This window comes from Eschrichtius robustus, unplaced genomic scaffold, assembly GCF_028021215.1.
Source record: "Eschrichtius robustus isolate mEscRob2 unplaced genomic scaffold, mEscRob2.pri scaffold_695, whole genome shotgun sequence".
Classification (NCBI taxonomy): domain Eukaryota; kingdom Metazoa; phylum Chordata; class Mammalia; order Artiodactyla; family Eschrichtiidae; genus Eschrichtius; species Eschrichtius robustus.
This window is the reverse complement of record NW_027175571.1, coordinates 19,219-25,624: the sequence shown is the minus strand read 5'-3', so window position 1 is coordinate 25,624 and position 6,406 is coordinate 19,219.

Sequence of the window (6,406 nt, the reverse complement as noted above, 5' to 3'; positions counted from 1 at the left end):
GGGGGTCAGAGGGAGGCAGCGAGAAGGTGGACTCTGTCATAGTGGAGGTAAGAAGGGGCACGGAGGAGGTGGACCCTGTAACTGTGGAGGTAAGAGGGGGCACCGAGGAGTTGGACCCTGTCACTGTGGAGGTAAGAGGGGGCACGGAGGAGGTGGACCCTGTCACTGTGGAGGTAAGAAGGGGCAGGGAGGAGGTGGACCCAGACAGTGTGGAGGTAAGAGGGGGCACGGAGGAGGTGGACCCTGTCACTGTGGAGGTAAGAGGGGGCACCGAAGAGTTGGACCCTGTCACTGTGAAGGTAAGAGGGGGCACGGAGTAGGTGGACCCTGTTATGGGGGGTCAGAGGGGGGCAAAGAGGAGGTGGACCCTGTCATTGTGGAGGTAAGAGGGGGCACGGAGGAGGTGGACCCTGTCATTGTAGAGGTAAGAGGGGGCAGCAAGAAGGTGGACCCTGTGATTGTGGAGGTAAGAGGGGGAAGGGAGGAGGTGGACCCTGTTATGGGGGGTCAGAGGTGGGCAACGAGGAGGTGTATCCTGTTACGGGGGGTCAGAGGGTGACAGCGAGGTGGTGGACTCTGTCATAGTGGAGGAAAGAAGGGGCACGGAGGAGGTGAATTCTGTCATAATGGAGGTAAGAGGTGAAAGGGAGGAGGTGGACCTTGTTATGGGAGGTGTGAGGAGGGCAGGAAGGAGGTAGACCCTGTTGTGTGGGGACAGAGGGGGGCAGCGAGGAGGTGGACCCTATCATTGAGGAGGTAAGAGGGGGAAGGGAGGAGGTGGACCCTGTTATGGAGGGTCAGAGAGGGGCAGCGAGGAGGTGGACCCAGTTATTGGTGGTCAGACTGGGGCAGGGAGGAGGTGGACCGTGTTATGGGGGGTCAGAGGGGGGCAGCGAGGAGGTGGACTATGTCATGGTGGAGGTAAGAAGGGGCACGGAGGAGGTGGACCCTGTTATAGTAGAGGTAAGAGGCGGCACGGAGGAGGTGGACCCTGTCAGTGTGGAGGTAAGAGGGGGCACGGAGTGGGTCGACCCTGTTATGGCGTGTCAGAGCGGGGAAGGGCGGAGGTGTACCCTGTTAAATGGGGTTAGAGGGGGGCAGCGAGGAGGTGGACTATGTCATAGTGGAGGTAAGAAGGGGCACGTAGGAGGTGGACCCTGTCATAATGGAGGTAAGAGAGGGAAGGGAGGAGGTGGACCCAGTTATGGGAGGTCAGAGGGTGGCAGGGAGGAGGTAGACCCTGTTATGGGGGGTCAGAGGGGGCCAGCGAGGAGGGGGACCCTGTCATTGTGGAAGTAAGAGTGGGCAGGGAGGAGGTAGACCCAGTCATTTTGTAGGTAAGAGGGGGCAGGGAGGAGGTGGACCCAGTCATTTTGTAGGTACGAGGGGGCAGGGAGGAGGTGGACCCAGTCATTGTGGAGGTAAGAGGGGGGAAGGGAGGAGGTGGACCCTGGCATTGTGGAAGTAAGAGTGGGCAGGGAGGAGGTAGACCCAGTCATTTTGTAGGTAAGAGGGGGCAGGGAGGAGGTGGAACCTGTCATTGTGGAAGTAGAAGGGGGCACGTAGGAGGTGGACCCTGTCACTGTGGACGTAAGAGGGCGCAACGGGGAGTTGGACCCTGTCACTGTGGAGGTAAGAGGGGGCACGGAGGAGGTGGATCCTGTCACTGGGGAGGTAAGAGGGGGCAGGAAGGAGGTGGACTCTGTCATTGTGGAGGTAAGAGGGGGCACGGAGGAGGTGGACCCTGTCACTGTGGAGGTAAGAGGGGGCACGGAGTAGGCGGACCCGGTTATGGGGGGTCAGAGGGGGGCAGCGCGGAGGTGGACCCTGTTATGGGGTGTCAGAGGGGGACAGCGAGGAGGTGAACCCTGTCATAGTGGAGGTAAGAGGGGGCACGGAGGAGGTGGACCCTGTCACTGTGGAGGTAAGAAGGGGCATTGAGTAGGTGGTCACTGTTATGGAGTTTCAGAGGGGGGCAGCGAGTAGGTGGACCCTGTTATGAGGGGTAAGAGGGGGCACGGAGTGGGTGGACCCTGTTATGGGGGGTCAGAGGGGGGCAGCGAGGAGTTGGACCCAGTTACGGGGGGTCAGAGGGTGGCAGCGAGGTGGTGGACTCTGTCATAGTGGAGGTAAGATGGGGCACGGAGGAGGTGGACCCTGTCATTATGGAGGTAAGAGGGGAAAGGGAGGAGGTGGACCCGCTTATGGGATGTCAGAGAAGGGCAGGGAGGAGGTAAACCCTGTTATGGGGGGTCAGGGGGGCAGCGAGGAGGTGGAACCTGTTATGGGGGGTCAGAGGGGGGTAGCGAGGAGGTGTACCCTGTTAAGGGGGGTTAGAGGGGGGTAGTGAGGAGGTGGACTATATCATAGTCGTGGTAAGAAGGGGCACGGAGGAGGTGGACCCTGTCATTGTGGAAGTAAGAGGCGGCACGGAGAAGGTGGACCCTGTCATTGTGGAGGTAAGAGGGGGCACGGAGTAGGTGGTCACTGTTATGGAGGGTCAGAGGGGGGCAGCGAGGAGGTGGACCCTGTTATGGGGGGTCCGAGGGGGGCTGAGAGCCGGTGTACCCTGTTACGGGGGGGTCAGAGAAGGGCAGCGAGGAGGTGCACTCTGTCATAGTGGAGGTAAGAAGGGGCACGGAGGAGGTCGACCCTGTCATAATGGAGGTAAGAGGGGGAAGGGAGGAGGTGGACCCTGTTATAGGGGGTCAGAGGGGTGAGCGAGGAGGTGGACCATGGTATGTGAGGTCAGAGGGGCGCAGCGAGGAGGTGGACTCTGTCATAGTGGAGGTAAGAGGGGGCACGGGGGCTTCCCTGGTGGCGCAGTGGTTGAGAGTCTGCCTGCTAATGCAGGGGACACGGGTTCGAGCCCTGGTTTGGCAAGATCCCACATGCCGCGGAGCAGCTGGGCCAATGAGCCACAACTAGTGAGCCTGCGCGTCTGGAGCCTGTGGCCGCAACGGGAGGGGCCGCGATAGTGAAAGGCCCGCGCACTGCAATGAAGAGCGGTCCCCGCACCGCGATGAACAGTGGCCCCCGCTTGCTGCAACTAGGGAAAGCCCTCGCACGAACCGCAGACCCAACACAGCCAAAAATAAATAATAAATAAATAAATAAAGTAGCAATAAAATTTAAAAAAAAATAAAAAAAGAAGGGGCACGGAGGAGGTGAACCCTGTTATAGTGGAGGTAAGAGGCGGCACGGAGGATGTGGACCCTGTCATAATGGAGGTAAGAGAGGGAAGGGAGGAGGTGGACTGAGTTATGGGAGGTCAGAGGGGGGCAGGGAGGAGGTAGACCCTGTTATGGGGGGTCAGAGGGGGGCAGCGAGGAGGTGGACCCTGTCAATGTGGAAGTAAGAGGGGGAAGGGAGGAGGTGGACCCTGTCACTGTGAAGGTAAGAGGGGGCACGGAGTAGGTGGACCCTGTTATGGGGGGTCAGAGGGGGGCAAAGAGGAGGTGGACCCTGTCATTGTGGAGGTAAGAGGGGGCACGGAGGAGGTGGACCCTGTCATTGTAGAGGTAAGAGGGGGCAGCAAGAAGGTGGACCCTGTGATTGTGGAGGTAAGAGGGGGAAGGGAGGAGGTGGACCCTGTTATGGGGGGTCAGAGGTGGGCAACGAGGAGCTGTATCCTGTTACGGGGGGTCAGAGGGTGACAGCGAGGTGGTGGACTCTGTCATAGTGGAGGAAAGAAGGGGCACGGAGGAGGTGAATTCTGTCATAATGGAGGTAAGAGGTGAAAGGGAGGAGGTGGACCTTGTTATGGGAGGTGTGAGGAGGGCAGGAAGGAGGTAGACCCTGTTGTGTGGGGTCAGAGGGGGGCAGCGAGGAGGTGGACCCTATCATTGAGGAGGTAAGAGGGGGAAGGGAGGAGGTGGACCCTGTTATGGAGGGTCAGAGAGGGGCAGCGAGGAGGTGGACCCAGTTATTGGTGGTCAGACTGGGGCAGGGAGGAGGTGGACCGTGTTATGGGGGGTCAGAGGGGGGCAGCGAGGAGGTGGACTATGTCATGGTGGAGGTAAGAAGGGGCACGGAGGAGGTGGACCCTGTTATAGTAGAGGTAAGAGGAGGCACGGAGGAGGTGGACCCTGTCAGTGTGGAGGTAAGAGGGGGCACGGAGTGGGTCGACCCTGTTATGGCGTGTCAGAGCGGGGAAGCGCGGAGGTGTACCCTGTTAAATGGGGTTAGAGGGGGGCAGCGAGGAGGTGGACTATGTCATAGTGGAGGTAAGAAGGGGCACGTAGGAGGTGGACCCTGTCATAATGGAGGTAAGAGAGGGAAGGGAGGAGGTGGACCCAGTTATGGGAGGTCAGAGGGTGGCAGGGAGGAGGTAGACCCTGTTATGGGGGGTCAGAGGGGGCCAGCGAGGAGGGGGACCCTGTCATTGTGGAAGTAAGAGTGGGCAGGGAGGAGGTAGACCCAGTCATTTTGTAGGTAAGAGGGGGCAGGGAGGAGGTGGACCCAGTCATTTTGTAGGTACGAGGGGGCAGGGAGGAGGTGGACCCAGTCATTGTGGAGGTAAGAGGGGGGAAGGGAGGAGGTGGACCCTGGCATTGTGGAGGGAAGAGGGGGCTTGGAGGAGGCGGACCCTGTCATTGTGGAGGTAAGAGGGGGGCAGGGAGGAGGTGGAACCTGTCATTGTGGAGGTAAGAGGGGGCTGGGAGGAGGTGGACCTAGTCATATGGTAGGTACGAGGGGGCAGGGAGGAGATGGACCCAGTCATTGTGGAAGTAGAAGGGGGCACGTAGGAGGTGGACCCTGTCACTGTGGACGTAAGAGGGCGCAACGGGGAGTTGGACCCTGTCACTGTGGAGGTAAGAGGGGGCACGGAGGAGGTGGATCCTGTCACTGGGGAGGTAAGAGGGGGCAGGAAGGAGGTGGACTCTGTCATTGTGGAGGTAAGAGGGGGCACGGAGGAGGTGGACCCTGTCACTGTGGAGGTAAGAGGGGGCACGGAGTAGGCGGACCCGGTTATGGGGGGTCAGAGGGGGGCAGCGCGGAGGTGGACCCTGTTATGGGGTGTCAGAGGGGGACAGCGAGGAGGTGAACCCTGTCATAGTGGAGGTAAGAGGGGGCACGGAGGAGGTGGACCCTGTCACTGTGGAGGTAAGAAGGGGCATGGAGTAGGTGGTCACTGTTATGGAGTTTCAGAGGGGGGCAGCGAGTAGGTGGACCCTGTTATGAGGGGTAAGAGGGGGCACGGAGTGGGTGGACCCTGTTATGGGGTGTCAGAGGGGGGCAGCGAGGACCTGGACCCTGTTATGGGGGGTCAGAGGGGGGCAGCGAGGAGGTGTACCCTGTTACGGGGGGTCAGAGGGGGGCAGCGAGGAGGTGGACCCTGTCATTGTAGAGGTAAGAGTGGGGAGAGAGAAGGTGGACCCTGTGATTGTGGAGGTAAGAGGGGGAAGGGAGGAGGTGGACCCTGTTATGGGGGGTCAGAGGGGGGCAGCGAGGACCTGGACCCTGTTATGGGGGGTCAGAGGGGGGCAGCGAGGAGGTGTACCCTGTTACGGGGGGTCAGAGGGGGGCAGCGAGGAGGTGGACTCTGTCATAGTGGAGGTGAAAAGGGGCACGGAGGAGGTGGACCCTGTTATAGTGGAGGTAAGAGGAGGCATGGAAGAAGTGGACCCTGTCAGTATGGAGGTAAGAGGGGGCACGGATTAGGTGGACCCTGGTATGAGGGGACAGAGGGGGGCAGCGAGGAGTTGGAACCTGCTATGGGGGGTCAGAGGGAGGCAGCGAGAAGGTGGACTCTGTCATAGTGGAGGTAAGAAGGGGCACGGAGGAGGTGGACCCTGTAACTGTGGAGGTAAGAGGGGGCACCGAGGAGTTGGACCCTGTCACTGTGGAGGTAAGAGGGGGCACGGAGGAGGTGGACCCTGTCACTGTGGAGGTAAGAAGGGGCAGGGAGGAGGTGGACCCAGACAGTGTGGAGGTAAGAGGGGGCACGGAGGAGGTGGACCCTGTCACTGTGGAGGTAAGAGGGGGCACCGAAGAGTTGGACCCTGTCACTGTGAAGGTAAGAGGGGGCACGGAGTAGGTGGACCCTGTTATGGGGGGTCAGAGGGGGGCAAAGAGGAGGTGGACCCTGTCATTGTGGAGGTAAGAGGGGGCACGGAGGAGGTGGACCCTGTCATTGTAGAGGTAAGAGGGGGCAGCAAGAAGGTGGACCCTGTGATTGTGGAGGTAAGAGGGGGAAGGGAGGAGGTGGACCCTGTTATGGGGGGTCAGAGGTGGGCAACGAGGAGGTGTATCCTGTTACGGGGGGTCAGAGGGTGACAGCGAGGTGGTGGACTCTGTCATAGTGGAGGAAAGAAGGGGCACGGAGGAGGTGAATTCTGTCATAATGGAGGTAAGAGGTGAAAGGGAGGAGGTGGACCTTGTTATGGGAGGTGTGAGGAGGGCA